The sequence below is a fragment of the Pristis pectinata genome, chromosome 10 (assembly GCF_009764475.1).
Source record: "Pristis pectinata isolate sPriPec2 chromosome 10, sPriPec2.1.pri, whole genome shotgun sequence".
NCBI lineage: Eukaryota > Metazoa > Chordata > Chondrichthyes > Rhinopristiformes > Pristidae > Pristis > Pristis pectinata.
This window is the reverse complement of record NC_067414.1, coordinates 1,217,953-1,236,616: the sequence shown is the minus strand read 5'-3', so window position 1 is coordinate 1,236,616 and position 18,664 is coordinate 1,217,953. Positions and strand designations below refer to the sequence as shown.

General features: G+C 51.3%; 1 protein-coding gene across 1 annotated transcript in view; it reads right to left on the bottom strand.

Annotated features, from left to right (window-relative positions):
- The window catches only part of arhgef10 (Rho guanine nucleotide exchange factor (GEF) 10), a 243,031-nt gene extending 226,621 nt beyond the window's left edge, over positions 1-16,410 (bottom strand). Inside the window, exon 1 of the mRNA XM_052024835.1 lies at positions 16,349-16,410. The gene's annotated coding sequence lies outside the window, so the exon portion shown is untranslated. The remainder of the gene's footprint in view (positions 1-16,348) is intronic.
- Between the last annotated feature and the right edge of the window lie 2,254 nt (positions 16,411-18,664).

Here is an 18,664-nt window from a genome sequence, read left to right as displayed (position 1 = left end):
TCAGTTCAGTATAACGTTGTGGGCCAAAGGGCCTGTTCCTGTGCTCTACTGTTCCATGTTCTATGTGATGACTGAAATTACTTATAACAGTTTTAGATATCATCAATGAAAAATTATTTTTAAGACAACTATTGAGTTCAATGTCTGAGGCATTTACAAAATACCAAGAACATCTCAATCTTTCACATCACTCCAGGAGTGGTCCTCCTTGCTGTGATAACAGAAGTCCACTCTCACCTGCACTACTGTTGGGAGCAGTGACCAGCCAGGCTTCTGAAACCGCCCTCCCACGGTGGTGAGGTGACCACGGATGCTGGTGGGCAAGGTCAGAAGATGTGGGGGCATACTTAACACACTGCTTGTAGGTTTACTTTAAAATCAAGATTGAATTCAGCAAAATTTATTGAAACAACAGAAGCCCTTAAAATGTGAACGTAGCTTCATTAAGTTGATTTCAATACAAGTAACTCAAGTTGTAAAATGCAGGAACTCAAACAAAGAGTAGAAATAATTTAAGCTATTGAATTATGAAGTCATTACTTACAGGATTAACAGCAAAAACTCTGCTTTTGAGATCCATATCATTGAAAATTACCCACATAATTTCACCATAACTTCATGTGATTGAAATCCACAATAAATGAGTAAAACACATGCTGCATATTTTTGGCAGTTACACTGTCAAGTATAGAAGAAAATATCAGTGCTACAGGCCAAGTAAACACTTACGTGTCACAGTTCTGTGCCAAGGATGAATACTTTGATAATCTATCATTATGTATTGTGAAGGAAGGGGTGATATGCAGGATTTGTACAAGTTAGATGGTTTTCCACATTGGAAATTTCCATAATAGTTACTGACATCAAGTAACATTTAAATAACCACATCAGCCATTACTCAGGGAGACAGAGAGTAACTCAGTCTCTGCATCGGTTTGGTTATAACAGCCAGATCCTTTGTCACATTTAACAGCAATAAAAACTTGCATTAAACATTCAACATAGCAAAAGCTTCGAGGTGATTCACAAGAACGTAACCAAATACGATACCTCTCCAATAACCCAGCACTGGTTCTGCACCGTCAGAACCTCGGGATTACTGGATGTTCCTCATAATGCCCAAACACAATTGCACCTTCTTCACACTTTACACAGCAGTACAAAACATCTTCCAGTAAACCTGGTGAGTTTAAAGTGAGTGGGAAGCTCATCATAGAACCATACAGCACAAAACAGGCCCTTCGGCCCACCATGGACACTGGCTCCATCCACAACCCTTCCCACATGCCTGACTCCTGGTGCTCCAGATCCCAATCCCAGTTCCAGTTCCATCCACAACCCTTCCCATTTTCCTGATTCCTGGTTCTCCAGGTCCTGACCCCAGTTCTGGCCTCAAACATTCCCACATTCCTGACTCCTGGTGCTCCAGATCCTGACCCCAGTTCCGGCCACAAACATTCCCACATTCCTGATTCCTGGTGCTCCAGATCCTGACCCCAGTTCCGGCCACAATCCTTCCCACATTCCTCACCCTGACCCCACTTGCACTCCGTGTCCCCGATATACTTTCTGATCCAACGTCGACCCGGATGCCAAACCATCAGAATTTCTGAAGACTCAGATGTTGGACACTTGGAGTTTGACTGCTAAGGCCAGGGGTTAGAGGAGGAGAAATTGAGAGAGACGGACAAATGGCTGACTGAAGGAATGGGTTAGGAGGAGCACAGTAAAGGGGCAGCATCGAAGAGGTCTGGAAGGAAACCAGCTTGACCACTTTCAGAGACAGGGGTCAGGTCAGGAAATGGTGGAGGTTAAAGGTCAGTCTGAATAGCAGAAGAGGTGGGAGGAGCAGAATAGGTCACCTCTTCTGCTGCGCAAGGTGGACCTTTCTCCGACCAACACGAATGTAACATTAGATGACAAAGAACTGACACCACCATAGAAAATGCTAGAACAGGTTAAATTCACACAAATTATCCAGTGACGAGGAGCACTCTGTGCAATCAGAGCCGAGGCTCAGTACTCCCAAGTTACTCTACTGATATCAAACAGGTAAATGAAAAGTTACCAGTACAATGTGTAATTGGTCTATTATTGTCACATGTACCGAGATACAGTGAAAAACTTTTGTTTGTGTGCCATCCAGACAGTTCACTCCATACACAAGTACATCGAGGTAGTAAAAAGGTAAAAAAGAGAATGCAGAATTCAGCAATATTTACAGAAATAACAGGAGCATTTAAAATGTGAATGTAGTTTTATTAATTTGTTTTCGATACAAATAACTTAAAAGTTGTAGGATACCAGAGCTCAGCAAAGAGTAGAAATGATTTAAGCTGATCGTAGTTACAGAGAAAGTGCACTGCAGGTAGACAATAAGGTGCAAGGGCCACAACAAAGTAGATGAGAGATCAAGAGTTCATCTTTATTGTACAAGAAATCCATTCAAGAATCTTATAACAGCGGGATAGAAGCTGTCTTTGAGCCTGGTGGTGTGAGTTTCCAAGCTTTTGTATCTTCTGCCTGATAGGAGGGAGGAGAATGGAGAATGATCGGGGTGGGAGAGGTCTTTGATTATGTCGGCTGCTTTCCTGAGGCTGCAGGAAGTGTAGACCAAGTCTATGGAGGGGAGGCTGGTTTTCATGATGGACTGGGCTGTGTCCACAACTCTCTGCAGTTTCTTGCAGTCTTGGGCAGAGCAGTTGCCGTACCAAGCCGTGATGCATCTGGATAGGATGCTTTCTATCGTGCATCTATAAAAAGTATAGAGTCATCGGGGATATGCCGAATTTCCTTAGCCTTCTGAGGAAGTAGAGGCACTGGTGTGCTTTCTTGGCACTGGTAAGTAATCAATGCCTATTAGTACCTCTCCAGGGAGCTACCTATGACAACTTCAATCCAATCACTGGCTACAATGAAGTTAACTTTAAAATCACACTCCCCTGGCATTCTTGTCTGCAAGCTTTGTCCAGAGACCAGACTATCGGTGACTGCTTCGGAGTCATAGAGTAATACAGCACTGAAACAGGCCCTTCGGCCAACTCGTCTGTGTGAAGAGTGATCGGCTCACCTGGTTGGACTGGGACAGCTGCTTCCTTGGAATACACTTTCCAAATTAAAGATAAAGGGGAGAAGATTCCCACCTCTCTAACCTCATCCAGAGAATAGAGGGATCTGACTGGAAGGTTTTACACTGGCAGCCAGGAGGTAGCTCTGCCACCCTCAACAAATGGAACAGGAAGATCTCGCACACCAAAAGGCAAAGGAGGTTTTAAATTACAGGATAGGACCCATTGTCAATGTGACAGGATGTTTGGGAAGACATAAAGTGTTCTGAGCAGATTAACAACACAATCATTTTGTAAACCATGAACTGAAACAGAGGAGGCACGCTGACTTGGACTCATGGTTTTCTGGTACAAAAGAAATTTTGAATGAACAACAAACATCTTTCCAACAACACAGGCACGTAAATCAATGTAAGCAGTACATTTCAGTCAAAATCCAGGCATCTTAGATTGTGCTTCATTCAAAGAGAGATAGAGAGGGATTGATTAACTCTTGAAACAACTCTGTGATGTCTACTTGGCACTTAGGTAGGGTTAATGTACGGAATCCGTTAAGTCCCAAAGTCCGGGTCACGTTGTACCATTCTCGTAGTGGAGCTTCAGACTAAGTAAAGGATGGGTTTGCCTGAAGCTTTACGTTGAGGTGAGCAAACACAATGACACTGAGCTCCCCACCAGTCCACGCAAATCCACACTGGAGCAAGAGAGTTCTCTGGAAACCCACAGGACAGCATCACAAGTGGAGGCACACATTGACCAAGGACATGCTGACAAATGTCAGGAACGGCCTTGTTTCAAACACAAACAAACGAGCCGAGTCCCAGAGGGGAAGGTCGGACAACATTTGACCAGGTGACCAAAAGGAAGCCAATGAAAACCCCTTCATTGTCAGCATCAGACCTCACACGAAGGAAAATGATTCCACTTTATCAGTTCAGCCCTGGGACAGTCCTCCAGGAGATCGGCAGACAAACATTCTTGGGCCTTCCACTTTCTGTTGCTTTGCGAGGCTGGAAGTGGGAATGTTGGATGATGATGGAGGTCAGGTAATGCTCTGTTCCACACACAACTCAAATAATGAGGCAGTGTCTACAGGCAGCGAGACCTGGACAAATCCAGCAGAGGGTGCTGAGTGACAGCAAACGTTGACACAACAGCAGGCCAGAGTGCACAGCCACCTAGTGACATGGTGCATTAGAGCAAGGAATTCCACATCACCGCAGATTGGAACCTCAACCAGAACACCACATAAATACCACAATGACAAGGGAGGGTCAGAGGCTGACCAACTCGCCTCCTAACCAGCCAAGGCTTTCCATGTCTACAAGGAACACGTCAGGAGTGAGTTGGAATCCTCTCCAGGCACCTGGGTGACTGCATGCTACAAAAAACACAAGAAGCTCAACAGCATCCACAATGAAGAATCCTCTTCAAGTGAAGGCCCATCCTGAATGTTTGAACAGAGTGCACACTGCAATAGAATTCCAATCATCCACTAGCCAACAATGGAAAAACCCTGATGGTTGGGTACCTGGTTCACCAGGTGCTGGTCCCGCGCTCCATTCAAACCCACCGGGACCCCAATCCCCGCACTCCTAATGTTCTGTCTCCCACACGTCCTTGGAATATACGCCAGGTTCACTGGAACATTTATAGTCTCCTGTGTAACACAAGGTTATTGCAGCCTTCCTACGAACAGCACCAATAGAGCACAGAATCCATTTACCCGGCACCGAAGTCCTGACATGCCAGATTCAGGGATTTTATTGCATCCACAAGATGCCCCTCGGACCTCCTGTGACACCTTCCTCCCTCCCTCAATCTCTCCAACCAAATCCGAGTTCCCCAGGACGCTAATTGCCATCCCTCCTGTGACAGGGTCACCACCCCCCCACCCTGCCCTCGGTGAGGGAACCCCTTCACCCACTGTCCTGCATGCAGCAAGGGCAGCTGGAACTGGACACAGTGTAAAATCGTCAGACTTCACAGAGGCAGCCTCTGGGAGTTGGTCGAGGTTACCCCGTGCAGTGCCCGTATCCTTACGGATGGAGTGCTGCACACGTGGCCTTGGCTCCGTCCACAGCACATCCACCCCAGGGAGCAGCCAGTGGATTTGAGCCCCTTTCTGCAGACCAGATTGGCTGACTCAGGTACCCCGTCCTGTACCATAGCAACGGGCAGAGATGTCACCAGCCTTAGACACACTAATATCTCCCATGGCACTCCTGTAGATCACAGTGTGGGATCACTCTCCTGAATAACATCTATCCCCACCAACTTTACAATATCAGGTCAATTAGAAACATAGAAAAACCCACAGCACAGTTCAGGCCCTTCAGCCCACAAAGCTGTGCCGAACACGTCCCTACCCTAGAAATTACTAGGCTTACCCATAGCCCTCTATTTTACTCAGCTCCATATACCAATCTAACAGTCTCTTGAAAGACCCTATCGTATCAGCCTCCACCACCATTTCCGGCAGCCCATTCCACACACTCACCACTCTCTGAGTAAAAAACTTACCCCTGACATCTCCTCTATACCTACTCCCCAGCACCTTAAACCTATGTCCTCTTGTGGCCACCATTTCAGCCCTGGGGAAAAGCCTCTGACTATCTACCTGATCAATACCTCTCATAGGTTCCCCCCTCATCCTCCATCTCTCCAAGGAGAGAAGGCCGAGTTCCCTCAACCTACTTTCATAAGGCATGCTCTGCATTCCAGGCAGCATCCTTGTAAATCTCCTCTGCACCCTCTCTATGGTTTCCACATCCTTCCTGTAGTGAGGTAACCAGAACTGAGCACAGTACTCCAAGTGGGGTCTGACCAGGGACCTATATAGCTGCAACAATACCTCACGGCTCCTAAATTCAATTCCACGATTGATGAAGGACAATACACCATATGCCTTCTTAACCACAGAGTCAACCTGCGCAGCCACTTTGAGCGTCCTATAGACTCGGACCCCAAGATCCCTCTGATCCTCCACACTGCCAAGAGTCCTACCATTAATACTATATTCTGCCAACATATTTGACCTACCAAAATGAACCACTTCACACTTAGCTGGATTGAACTGCATCTGCCACTTCTCAGCCCAACTATGTCCCTCTGTAACCTCTGACAGCCCTCCAAACTGTCCACAACACCCCCAACCTTCCTGTCATCCGCAAACATTCTAACCCACCCCTCCACTTCCTCATCCAGGCCATTTATAAAAATCACAGAGTAAGGGTCCCAGTACAGATCCCTGAGGTACACCACTGGTCACTGACCTCCATTCAGAATACGACCCTTCAACAACTACTCTTTGCCTTCTGTGGGCCAGCCAGTTCTGGATCCACACTGCAATGTCCCCTTGGATCCCATGCCTCCTTACTTTCTCAATAAGCCTTGCATGGGGTACCTTATCAAATGCCTTGCTGAAATCCATATACACTACACCTACTGCTCTCCCTTCATCGATGTGTTTAGTCACATCCTCAAAAAATTCAATCAGGCTCGTAAGGCAGGACCTGCCCTTGACAAAGCCATGCTGACTATTCCTAATTATATTATACCTCTCCAAATGTTCATAAATCCTGCCTCTCAGGATCTTTTCCTTTAGCTTACCAACCACTGAGGTGAGACTCACCGGTCTATAATTCCCTGAGACTGTGCAGTGTGCAACTTGGCTCCCACAGACAACAAATTACCACAATGAGAACACACCAAACATACTGTCCTGACTGTGAATCACAGTAAGACAACATTGTCCATTACTCAGTACATCACAAGGAGATGCATGCTAAACGCAGAAGTAAGGAAACACTCAAAAAGCTTGGCTTCCTTAACAGATGAAAACTTTACACCTTAAATTGGTATTGGTTTTGGTTTATTATTGTCACTTGTACCGAGGCACAGTGAAAAACTTGTCTTACAAACCGATCTTACAGGTCAATTCATTACACAGTGCAGTTACATTGGGTTAGTACGGGGTGCATTGATGTAGTACAGGTAAAAAAAATAACAGTACAGAGTAAAGTGTCACAGCGACAGAGAAAGTGCAGTGCAATAAGGTGCAAGGTCACAACAAGGTAGATCATGAGGTCAGAGTCCATCTCATTGAATAAGGGAACTGTTCAATAGTCTTATCACGGTGGGGTAGAAGTTGTCCTTAAGTCTGGTAGTACGTGCCCTCAGGCACCTGTAACTTCTACCCGATGGAAGAGTAGAGAAGAGAGAATGTCCCGGGTGGGTGGGGTCTTTGATAATGCTGGCTGCTTCACCAAGACAACGAGAGGTAAAGACAGAGTCCAAGGAGGGGAGGCTGGTATCCGTGATGCGCTGGGCTGTGTCCACAACTCTCTGCAGCTTCTTGTGGTCTTGGGCAGAGCAGTTGCTATACCAAGCCATGATACATCCAGATAGGATGCTTTCTATGGTGCATCGGTAAAAGTTGGTGAGAGTCAAAGGGAACAAACCAAATTTCTTTAGCCTCCTGAGGAAGTAGAGGCGCTGGTGAGCTTTCTTGGCCGTGGCATCCACGTGGTTTATCCAAGACAGGCTGTTGGTGATGTTCACTCCCAGGAACTTGAAGCTCTCAACCCTGTCAACCTCAGCACCATTGATGTAGACAGGTGCATGCACACCGCCCCCTTTCCTGAAGTCAATGACCTGCTCTTTAGTTTTGTTGACATTGAGGGAAAGGTTGTTGTCATGACACCATTCCACTAAGCTCTCTATCTCCTTCCTGTACTCCGAGTCATCGCTGTTTGAGATACAGCCTACAACGGTGGTATCATCTGCAAACTTGTAGATGGAGTTCGAGCAGAATCTGGCCACACAGTCATGAGTGTATAGGGAGTAGAGTAGAGGGCTGAGGACGCAGCCTTGTGGGGCACCAGTGTTGAGAATAATCGTGCCGGAGGAATTGCTGCCTATCCTCACTGATTGCGATCTGTTTGTTAGAAAGTCAAGGATCCAGTTACAGAGGGAGGTGTTGAGTCCTAGATCTCGGAGTTTGGTGACAAGCTTGCTTGGTATTATTGTATTGAAGGCAGAGCTGTAGTCAATAAACAACAGTCTAACGTAAGTGTCCTTACTGTCCAGATGCTCCAAAGCTGAGTGAAGGGCCAAGGAGATGCCCACATGACGCAAGGTTACATGGACAAAGTCTGGTCACTTTAAATAAAACATCAGACGGGTTTGGTTCTTCACTCCTGGGCAACCTATCAAACACAACCTCAAAACAGGGACAGGCATTCCAGGAGCTTCAATGATTCAACCAGGAGTAATCATGTCAGCAAAACTAAAGGGCTGATTGTTGACTTCAGGAAGGGGAAGGAGGGTGAACATGCGCTGGTCTACATTGGGGTATCTGTAGTGGAGAGGGTCAGCAGCTTTAAATTCCTGGGCATTAACACATCGGGTGACATGTCCTGGGCCCAGCACATACTGTAGATGCAATCACAAGGAAAGCATGCCAGTGTCTTTACTTTCTCAGGAGGTTAAGGATCATGGTCTGGTACAGCAATTTGAATGCACAGGAATGGAAGAAGCTGCAGAGAGTAGTGGACTCAGCCCAATACATTACGGGCACATCCCTCCCCACCATCGGGAGTACCTACAGGAGGTGCTGCCTCAAGAAGGCAACATCCATCATCAAAGATCCCCACCATCCAGGCCGTGCCCTCTTCTCGCATCTACCATCAGGCAGGAGGTACAGAAGCCTGAAGTCCCACACGACCAGGTTCAAGAACAGCTACTTTTCTTTAACCATTTTGGTTCTTGAACCAACCGGCACAACCCTGATCACTACCTCAGTGTAGCAACACTGTGATCACTTTGTACTACAATTGACTGTTTTTGTTTGTTCTTTGTTGTACAATTTATGTATAATTTATGTTTTTCTTGTGAAGATTGTGTCTTTGATGCTCTGTGCCTGTAATACTGCTGCAGTAAGTTTTTCATTGCACCTGTGCACACATGGACACATGACAATAAACCTGTGCACACGACAATAAACTTGACTTTGACATTGAGAATGATGCAAGTTGTGAAAGTCAAGTAATCAAGGCTACAAAGACTGGGAAAGATTTGCTTCTGAGAACAAATTCTGCACATCGAATGGGTTACGCATATAAAAGTGCTCGTAGTGCAAAAAATTACTTTATAATCATTGCTCAGAAGTTTTCCGCTAACACAGAGTCAGTCTACCACTATTCTCTAATGTTGTAGCCCGCACCACGGGTTCCAGATCACCCCGAATACAAGTACGGTAGTTTCACCAGTTTTATTGGCAACTCTGAACCACTTTAAAAAGAACCAGAGACAAGATTTTTTTTTAAGAGGAAATTAAATTTTTTGCAGGGTGGGAGGGCAAGATAATTCTGTACAGGACTGGGGATCAAATTCTCACATCAGAGGGGGTCTTTGTGTCATCAAGCAAGCTGAGATGATAATCACATTAAAAGATGGCAAAGGCAGACTGTAAAACATCCCAACTTTGTACCAACTTCTCAAAATATTCAGAGTAAAAAGATTGTAATGTACGTCAGTGAGGGCACGACGTACCATGAACAGGCTCTAAAAATATACCTTTAATTATACTTAAACCCATGGAATTTGGAATTATTCTGTTCTTCTCAACACAAACATTTTTTTCTGTCCTGCGATGTTATTCAGCAGTAATTGCAGCTGCAGAAAATCTCAGTTACATCTCACTCAACAAGACTAAATATTCTCAAAGTATGTTTGTTACAGAAAAATTAGTCCACAAATACTCAACGTTCTCAACAAATCATTGATTCCTATTCAACTCCATTTGCAGAGTCTGTAACAATGCACACTACGAAGCAGCAACGTATCCATGGAGACATCAGAATTTACTGCCAGCCCCTGTGAGAAAGGACAACACGTCAGCACTACAACTACACATCCCCTCCCCTTCTGCCTCCACTCCCTTTGAGTGAGGACTATTTGTTAAAAATCAAATGATCATTGAAATATAAATTGAAAATCAGCTCCAAAGTACTTTTTAATGAAATATGTGTTTTACTTCATTTTTGGCACTTCCCGAATCATCTGCCACATGAAGGTGAGATGCTCTACTGGAAGATGTCCCAGTCTGAACCAGGGGTTGGTCCATTCACATTTTTCTCTCCTCTCTGATCAAAAAAAAATCACATAGAACGTAGAACAGTACAGCACAGGAACAGGCCCTTCAGCCCACCATATCTGTGCTGACCATGATGCCAAATTAAACTAATCCCATCTGCCTGCAAGTGGTCCATCTCCCTCCATTCCCTGCATATCTGTGTGCCTGTCTGAATGCCACTGTCATACCTGCCTCCACCACCACCCCTGGCAGCCAGGTACCCACCGCGCTCTGTGTAAAAAACCTGCCCCCACATCTTCTCTAACCTTTCTCCCCCTCAACTCAAACGCACGTCCTCCAGCATTTGACAATTCTACCCTGGGAAAAGGACTGTGTCTTATCTGTGCCTCAATTCGAGTTTGTCCAACCTCTCCTTACAGCTTACTCTCTCTAATCCAGGCAGCATCCTGGTGAACCTCTTCTGCACCCTCTCCAAAGCCTCCACATCCTTCCTGTAATGGGGTGACCAGCACAGTACTCCAAGTGCAGCCTAACCAACGGCTTACACAGTTGCAACATGACTTCCTGGCTCTCGTACTCAATGCTCCAATCAATAAAGACAAAGACACTATGCACCTTCTTTACCACCCAATCTACTTGTGTTGCCACGTTCAGGGATCTGTGGACTTAGACCCCAAGATCCCCTGTACATCAGTGCTGCTGAGGGTCTGCCATTTAAATTTTAAATTTTATTTACAGCGTGGTAACAGGCCCTTTCGGCCCAACGAGTCCACGCCGCCCATTTTAAACCCCCAAATTAACCTACCCGTATGTCTTTGCAATGTGGGAGGAAACCGGAGCACCTGGAGGAAACCCACGCAGACACAGGAGAACGTACAAACTCCTTACAGACAGCGATGGGAATCGAACCCCGATTGCTGGTGCTGTAATAGCGTCGCACTATGCTACCGTGCTTACTTTCCCTTATATTTGACTTCCCAAAGTGGATTAAACTCCATCTGCCACTCCTCTGCCCATATCTGTTACTGATCTATATTCTGTTGTATCCTTTGACAACCATCCTCACTGCTCACAGCTCTTGCCAGTTCATGTCATCGCATCTACATTTTTGTCCAAGTCGTCTACATACAGATGTCCCAGCACTGGTCAAAGACCTCCAGTTAGAAGAGCACACCTCCATCACTACCCTCTGTCTTCTATGGCCAAGCCACTGTTGAATCCAAAACTTGATTAGCTCTGCTTGATCCTGACTGCTCCAGAACTGCATGGCATCAAGCCATACCAAGTGTAGACATTCCACTTGTAGCATGAATCATGTTACAGTGAACGTAAGGATCAATGACACTCCCTAGACATAACTGCTTTGATAACTATCAAGCCCTTAGAGACAAAACATAACAAAGCGCAGATTTCAGTTATTTTCATGTCAGTGACTACTACTAGTTATCACTCACTTCCACTGGGATACAATAATAGTCAAACAGCATCAAGGTTGGGGGATTTTATGTTGATGTGGACCAACTGGTGACTTGCTGGATCTTTAAAAATATTACTTCCAACTTATTAAAAATAATAGTGTGCAGTTCTGGTCACCACACTACAAGAAGGGTGTGATTAAGCTGGAGAGGGTGCAGGAGAGATTCACAGGGACGTTGCCGGGACGGGAGGGCTGGAGTTATAAGGAGAGGCTAGGACTGTTTTCCCTGGAGCATTAGGGGTTTAGAAAATCACGAGGGGTGTTGATTAGGTGGATGGTCACAGTATTTTTCCCAAGATAGGGGGGTCTAAAACTAGGGGGCACAGGTTTAAGGAGAGAGGGGAAAGATTTAAAAGGGACCTGAGGGGCAACCTCTTCACACAGAGGATGGTAGGTACATGGAACGAGCTGCCAGAGGAAGTGGGTGAGGCAGGTACATTAACAACATTTAACTCAGGAGGGCAACTGGGTTGGCATGGACGATTTGGACTGAAGGGCCTGTGTCCACGCTGTGTAACCAACTCAAAAAACCTTATTATTATGCATTCATCCAAAGACCAATCCTGCACTCCAGGAATCAGAATTGCAAAACATTTCTCAACACAGTAGTGGAATTCCCAGCAAACTAGTTTCAAATACCAGGAACTGCCAGAATGCAGCCTCTATGTGTACAGTACTGGGCCTGTGCGCTTTTCACACTGACCTTCGATGAATCAACACAGTAGGACCCTCCACCCTGGGCATAATCTGCATGCATGGCTTTCCAAATGCTGGTTACCGATAAAAATATTGAAGTACAGGAAAGATATAGTGCTGCAGAATGGGTATCTGAGCAATGACCCTTGCCTGGAATGCTGCACTGAATCTGCTCAATGGCAAAGATTCAACTGCTTGAAGCAGGAAAGTTTGACAGAAAACTCTCGACCACTTGAGTTCTGTTGTCAGGCTGCTGTGCTCAGCATACAATACAGACAAAATCTGCTACAACGTGATGCCAATTGGGAACTGAGGAATTGCTTTAGAAATTGACATGCATGAGAAAACACAGTAAAACAGTCTGTGGGGAAGATAGCCACTTCCATGTAACCTCCCCACAGTAATCAGACACCCCCATCTGTAAAGGACACAGGCTGACAGCTTCACCGTGGGACACCGCTGCAAATTGACAAGCAATCACTTCTATTGACACTTGGACACAACCGTCTCCACCATCGAGGACATCTTCAAGAGACATCTTCTTGCTATCCTCAAGAAGGCGGCATCCATCACTAAGGACCCTCACCACCCAGGACACGCCCTCTTCTCGTTACTATCATCGGGGAGGAGGTACAGGAGCCTGAAGACCCACACTCGACGATTCAGTAATAGTTTCTCCCCCTCCACCATCAGATCTCTGAACGGTCCACGAACACTACCTCGTTATTCTTTTTTTGGCTTTATTTATTTTGTAATTTACAGTAATTTTATGTCTCAGTACAGGAATTTGATGCACTGTACTGCTGCCACAAAACAAAAAATTTCACGTCATACAAGTCAGTGATAATAAACCTGATTCAAACGAGGATAAGAACATTAAACAACGTAATATACAGCCTTTAGGGTTCCTAGTTTCCTAGTAAACTCAAAGCTATTAAAAAAAAACATCTTTATTTCTGAGAACCCTGCAGAGCCAATAACTTTGTTGTCGCTAATCTGAAACTCTCCAGCCCCTCCCCACTCCCCCCCTCGCCACTGAGGCAATTATGTTTGTAACACGGTTTTCCGTAACACAAGGTTTCTTCAGGAATGGAAGTGCAGACAACAGAAACAACCTGTGCACTCGGATACAGGTGGAGTCACTGCACCCCGGTGTGTGAGACAACAAACTGCCCCCGCCCACCCCCATCGCCCCTACCCCCCACATCACCCCTCCGTGACAACTGCAAGACAGGCCCGAGGCATTTCACTACCCAGGCCCTCCTGATCGGGTCGTCTCCCCCACACCCAGCCCAGCGTGACTGCAGAACCAACCCGCCCTCTCCCTCTCCTTTCCCTCCCACTCCCCCTCCACGCCTCCCTCCCACCCACCCTCCCCACTCCTCGCCTCCCTCCCTCTACCCTCTCGTACCTCCCCAACCCTCTCTCCCTCGTCTCCCTTGGTTCCCTCCCCATTGTTCATCCCTCCCTCTCCCCTCCCTCCTCCTCTCCCTACCCCCTCCCTCCCTCCTCTCCCTACCCCCTCCCTCCCTCCCTCCTCTCCCTCCCCCCTCCCTCCCTCCTCTCCCTACCCCCTCCCTCCTCTCCCTCTCCCTTCCCTCCTCCTCTCCCTACCCCCTCCCTCCCTCCTCCTCTCCCTACCCCCTCCCTCCCTCCTCTCCCTCTCCCCTCCCTCCTCCTCTCCCTACCCCCTCCCTCCCTCCTCCTCTCCCTACCCCCTCCCTCCCTCCTCCCCTCCCTACCCCCTCCCTCCCTCCTCTCCCTCCCCCTCCCTCCTCTCCCTACTCCCCTCCCTCCCTCCTCTCCCTACCCCTCCCTCCCTCCTCTCCCTCCCCCTCCCTCCTCTCCCATCCCCCTCCCTCCTACTCCTCATCCCCCTCCCTCCCTACCTCCTCTCCTCCCCCCTCCCTACCTCCTCTCCTCCCCCCTCCCTACCTCCTCTCCTCCCCCCTCCCTACCTCCTCTCCCTCCCCCTCCTCTCCCTCCCCCTCCCTCCCTACCTCCTCTCCCTCCCCCCTCCCTCCCTACCTCCTCTCCCTCCCCCTCCCTCCCTACCTCCTCTCCCTCCCCCTCCCTCCCTACCTCCTCTCCCTCCCCCTCCCTCCCTACCTCTCCCTCCCCCCTCCCTACCTCCTCTCCCCATCCCCTCCCTCCCTACCTCCTCTCCCCATCCCCTCCCTCCCTACCTCCTCTCCCTCCCTCCCTCCTCTCCCTCCCCCCTCCCTCCCTCCTTCCTCTCCCCCCTCCCTACCTCCTCTCCCCATCCCCTCCCTCCCTACCTCCTCTCCCTCCCCCCTCCCTCCCTACCTCATCTCCCTCCCCCTCCCTCCCCCCTCCCTCCCCCCCTCCCCCCTCCCTCCCCCCCCTCCCCCCCCTCCCCCCCTCCCTAACTCCCCTCCCTCCCTACCTCCTCTCCCCCCCTCCCTCCCTCCTCTCCCTCCCCCCTCCCTCCCTCCTCCCTCCCTCCTCTCCCTCCCTCCCCCCTCCCTCCCTCCTCTCCCTAACTCCCCTCCCTCCCTACCTCCTCTCCCCCCCTCCCTCCCTACCTCCTCTCCCTCCCCCCTCCCTCCCTCCTCCCTCCCTCCTCTCCCTCCTCTCCCTCCCCCCTCCCTCCTCTCCCTCCCCCCTCCCTCCTCTCCCCCTCACCCTCCCTCCCTCATCTGCGCCTCGCCTCCTCCCTCCCTCCCTCCTCTCCCCCTCGCCCTCCCTCCCCCTCTCCCCTGTCCCCCCCTCCCTCCTCTCCCCCCTCCCTCCCTCCTCTCCCCCCTCCCTCCCTCCCTCCTCTCCCCCCTCCCTCCCTCCCTCCTCTCCCCCCTCCCTCCCTCCTCTCCCCCCTCCCTCCCTCCCTCCTCTCCCCCCTCCCTCCCTCCTCCCTCCCTCCCTCCTCTCCCCCCTCCCTCCCTCCCTCCTCTCCCCCCTCCCTCCCTCCCTCCTCTCCCCCCTCCCTCCCTCCCTCCTCTCCCCCCTCCCTCCCTCCCTCCTCTCCCCCCTCCCTCCCTCCCTCCTCTCCCCCTCCCTCCCTCCCTCCTCTCCCCCCTCCCTCCTCTCCCCCCTCCCTCCTCTCCCCCCTCCCTCCCTCCCTCCTCTCCCCCCTCCCTCCCTCCTCTCCCCCCTCCCTCCCCTCCCCCCTCCCTCCCTCCCCTCCCCCCTCCCTCCCTCCTCTCCCCCTCCCTCCCTCCCTCCTCTCCCCCCTCCCTCCCTCCCTCCTCTCCCCCCTCCCTCCCTCCCTCCTCTCCCCCCTCCCTCCCTCCTCTCCCCCCTCCCTCCTCTCCCTCCCTCCCTCCTCTCCCCCCCTCCCTCCCTCCTCTCCCCCCTCCCTCCCTCCCTCCTCTCCCCCCTCCCTCCTCTCCCCCCTCCCTCCCTCCCTCCCTCCTCTCCCCCCTCCCTCCCTCCCTCCTCTCCCCCCTCCCTCCTCTCCCCCCTCCCTCCCTCCCTCCTCTCCCCCCTCCCTCCCTCCCTCCTCTCCCCCCTCCCTCCTCTCCCCCCTCCCTCCCTCCCTTCCCTCCCCTCCCCCTCCCTCCTCTCCCCCTCCCTCCCTCCCTCCTCTCCCCCCTCCCTCCCTCCCTCCTCTCCCCCCTCCCTCCCTCCCTCCTCTCCCCCCTCCCTCCCTCCTCTCCCCCCTCCCTCCCTCCCTCCTCTCCCCCCTCCCTCCCTCCCTTCCCTCCCCTCCCCTCTCCCCCCCTCCCTCCCTCCCTCCCTTCCCTCCCCTCCCCTCTCCCCCCTCCCTCCCTCCCTCCCTTCCCTCCCCTCCCCCCTCCCTCCCTCCCTTCCCTCCCCTCCCCTCTCCCCCCCTCCCTCCCTCCCTACCCTCTCCCTCCCTCCCTCCACTACTCCCTCCCTCCACTACCTACCTACCTACATCCCTCCCTCCCTCCCTCCTCTCCCCTCCCTCTGGAACAGAGCCCACCAGTACCCGTCCCCGGGGTGGAGGGGACCGGTCAGCCGGCGGTGGGACCCCGCAGGGACCGGCCCGGGGCGGGGGGACCCCGGGACCCCGCGCTCACTCACCCGGCGCCGCCGCCCCGACCCGACCTCCCGGCTCCCGAACCAACTCCGCCGCTTCAGCCCCGACCCAGCGCCCGCCCCCCGCCGCCGCTGACTGGCCCCGGCCCCGCCCGCACCCGCCTCCCATTGGCTCAGCCACACGTCAATCATTTCCCGAGAGGGCGATTGAGCCGAACTGGGAGGTCGGAGGTGTCCCGGGGGGGGGATGTGAGGGGGGTGGGGGTGGGGGGGTTGTGGTGGGGTAAGGGGGTTGGTGTTGGGGGTGGGGTTAGGGGGGTGGGGGGGGTGGGGTTAGGGGGGTGGGGGGGGTGGGGTTGGGGTAAGGGGGTTGGTGTTGGGGGTGGGGTTAGGGGGGTGGGGGGGGTGGGGTTAGGGGGGTGGGGGGGGTGGGGTTGGGGTAAGGGGGTTGGTGTTGGGGGTGGGGTTAGGGGGGGGGGGGGGGTGGGGTTGGGGTTGAGGTGGGGTAAGGGGGTTGGTGTTGGGGGTGGGGTTAGGGGGGTGGGGGGGGTGGGGTTGGGGTTGAGGGGGGGTAAGGGGGTTGGTGTTGGGGGTGGGGTTAGGGGGGTGGGGGGTTGGGGTGTGGGGGTGGTGGGGTTGAGGTGGGGTAAGGGGGTTGGTGTTGGGGGTGGGGGGGTTGGGGTGTGGGGGTGGGGGGGTTGAGGTGGGGTAAGGGGGTTGGTGTTGGGGGTGGGGTTAGGGGGTTTGGGGTGAAAGGGAGGGTTGGGTGAGTTGGGGTAAGGGGGGTGGGGTGGTGTGAGCGTGGTGGGGGTGAGGTAGGTGGGGGTGAGGGTGGGTGTGAGGGGGTGGGGTTGAGGGGTTGGAGTGTGGGGTGGGGGTTGGGGGTGGATGGGGTGAAGGTGGAGGGGATGGGGGTGTGGGGGAGGGGTAGTTGGAGAGGGGTGGGGGATGTGCAGGGGGAGGTGGTGATGGGGTTGGAGGAGGAGAAGGGGAAGGTGGGGGGTATTGGTATTGGTTTATTATTGTCACTTGTACCGAGGTACAGTGAAAAACTTGTCTTACAAACCGATCGTACAGGTCAATTCATTACACAGTGCAGTTACATTGGGTTAGTACAGAGTGCATTAAGGTAGTGCAGGTAAAAACAATAACAGTACAGAGTAAAGTGTCACAGCTACAGAGAAAGTGCAGTGCAATAAGGTGCAAGGTCACAACAAGGTAGATCGTGAGGTCAGAGTCCATCTCATCGTATAAGGGAACCGTTCAATAGTCTTATCACTGTGGGGTAGAAGCTGTCCTTGAGCCTGGTGGTACGTCCTCAGGCTCCTGTATCTTCTACCTGATGGAAGAGGAGAGAAGAGAGAATGACCCGGGTGGGTGGGGTCTTTGATTATACTCAAGGCATAATCAAAGGGGGGCGGGGAGGAAGGGGTGGAGGGGGTTGGCTAGGTGGGTGAGGTGGGGGAGGGGAAGGTGTGGGCAGAGGTAGGGGTGAGGGGAGAGTGTAGGGGAGGTGGAGGGTTGGGATATAGGACAGGACAGTCACAGGGAGACGTGGGTCCACGCTCCCGGAGGTGTGGGGGTGGTGGGTGAACGGGACCATGCCCTGGGAGTGTGGAGGTGGTGGGTGAACGGGTCCTCGCCCGCAGTCCCCTGCCACTGGCTCAGTGATGAATGCAGAATTGGTACCTCCAGCTCTCAGCAAACATCCAGGTCCAGAACCCTCTGTCTCATCACGGCACAAGAAGTAGGAGCAGAAGGAGGCCATCCGGCCCGTCGAGCCTGCTCCACCATTCAATGAGATCATGGCTGATCTGGCCGTGGACTCAGATCCACCGACCTGCCTTTTCCCCATAACCCTTAATTCCCCAACTGTGCAAAAATCTATCAAACTGCGTTTTTAAATATATTTAATGAGGTAGCCTCCACTGCTTCCCTGGGCAGAGAGTTCCACAGATTCACTACTCTCTGGGGGAAAAGCAGTTTCTCCTCATCTCCATCCTAAACCTGCTGCCCCAAATCTTGAGACTATGTCCCCTAGTTCTAGTCTCACCTAAGAGTGGAAACAACCTTCCTGCCTCTATCTTATCTCTCCCTTTCATAATTTTATATGTTTCTATAAGATCCCCTCTCATTCTTCTGAATTCCAGCGAGTATAGTCCCAGGCGACTCAATCTCTCCTCACAGGCTAACCCCCTCATCTCCAGAATCAACCTGGTGAACCTCCTCTGCACCACCTCCAAAACCAGTATATCTTTCCTCAGGTAAGGAGACCAGAACTGCACGCAGTACTCCATGTGCAGCCTCACCAGTACCCTGTACAGTTGCAGCATAACCTCCCTGCTCTTAAATTCAATCCCT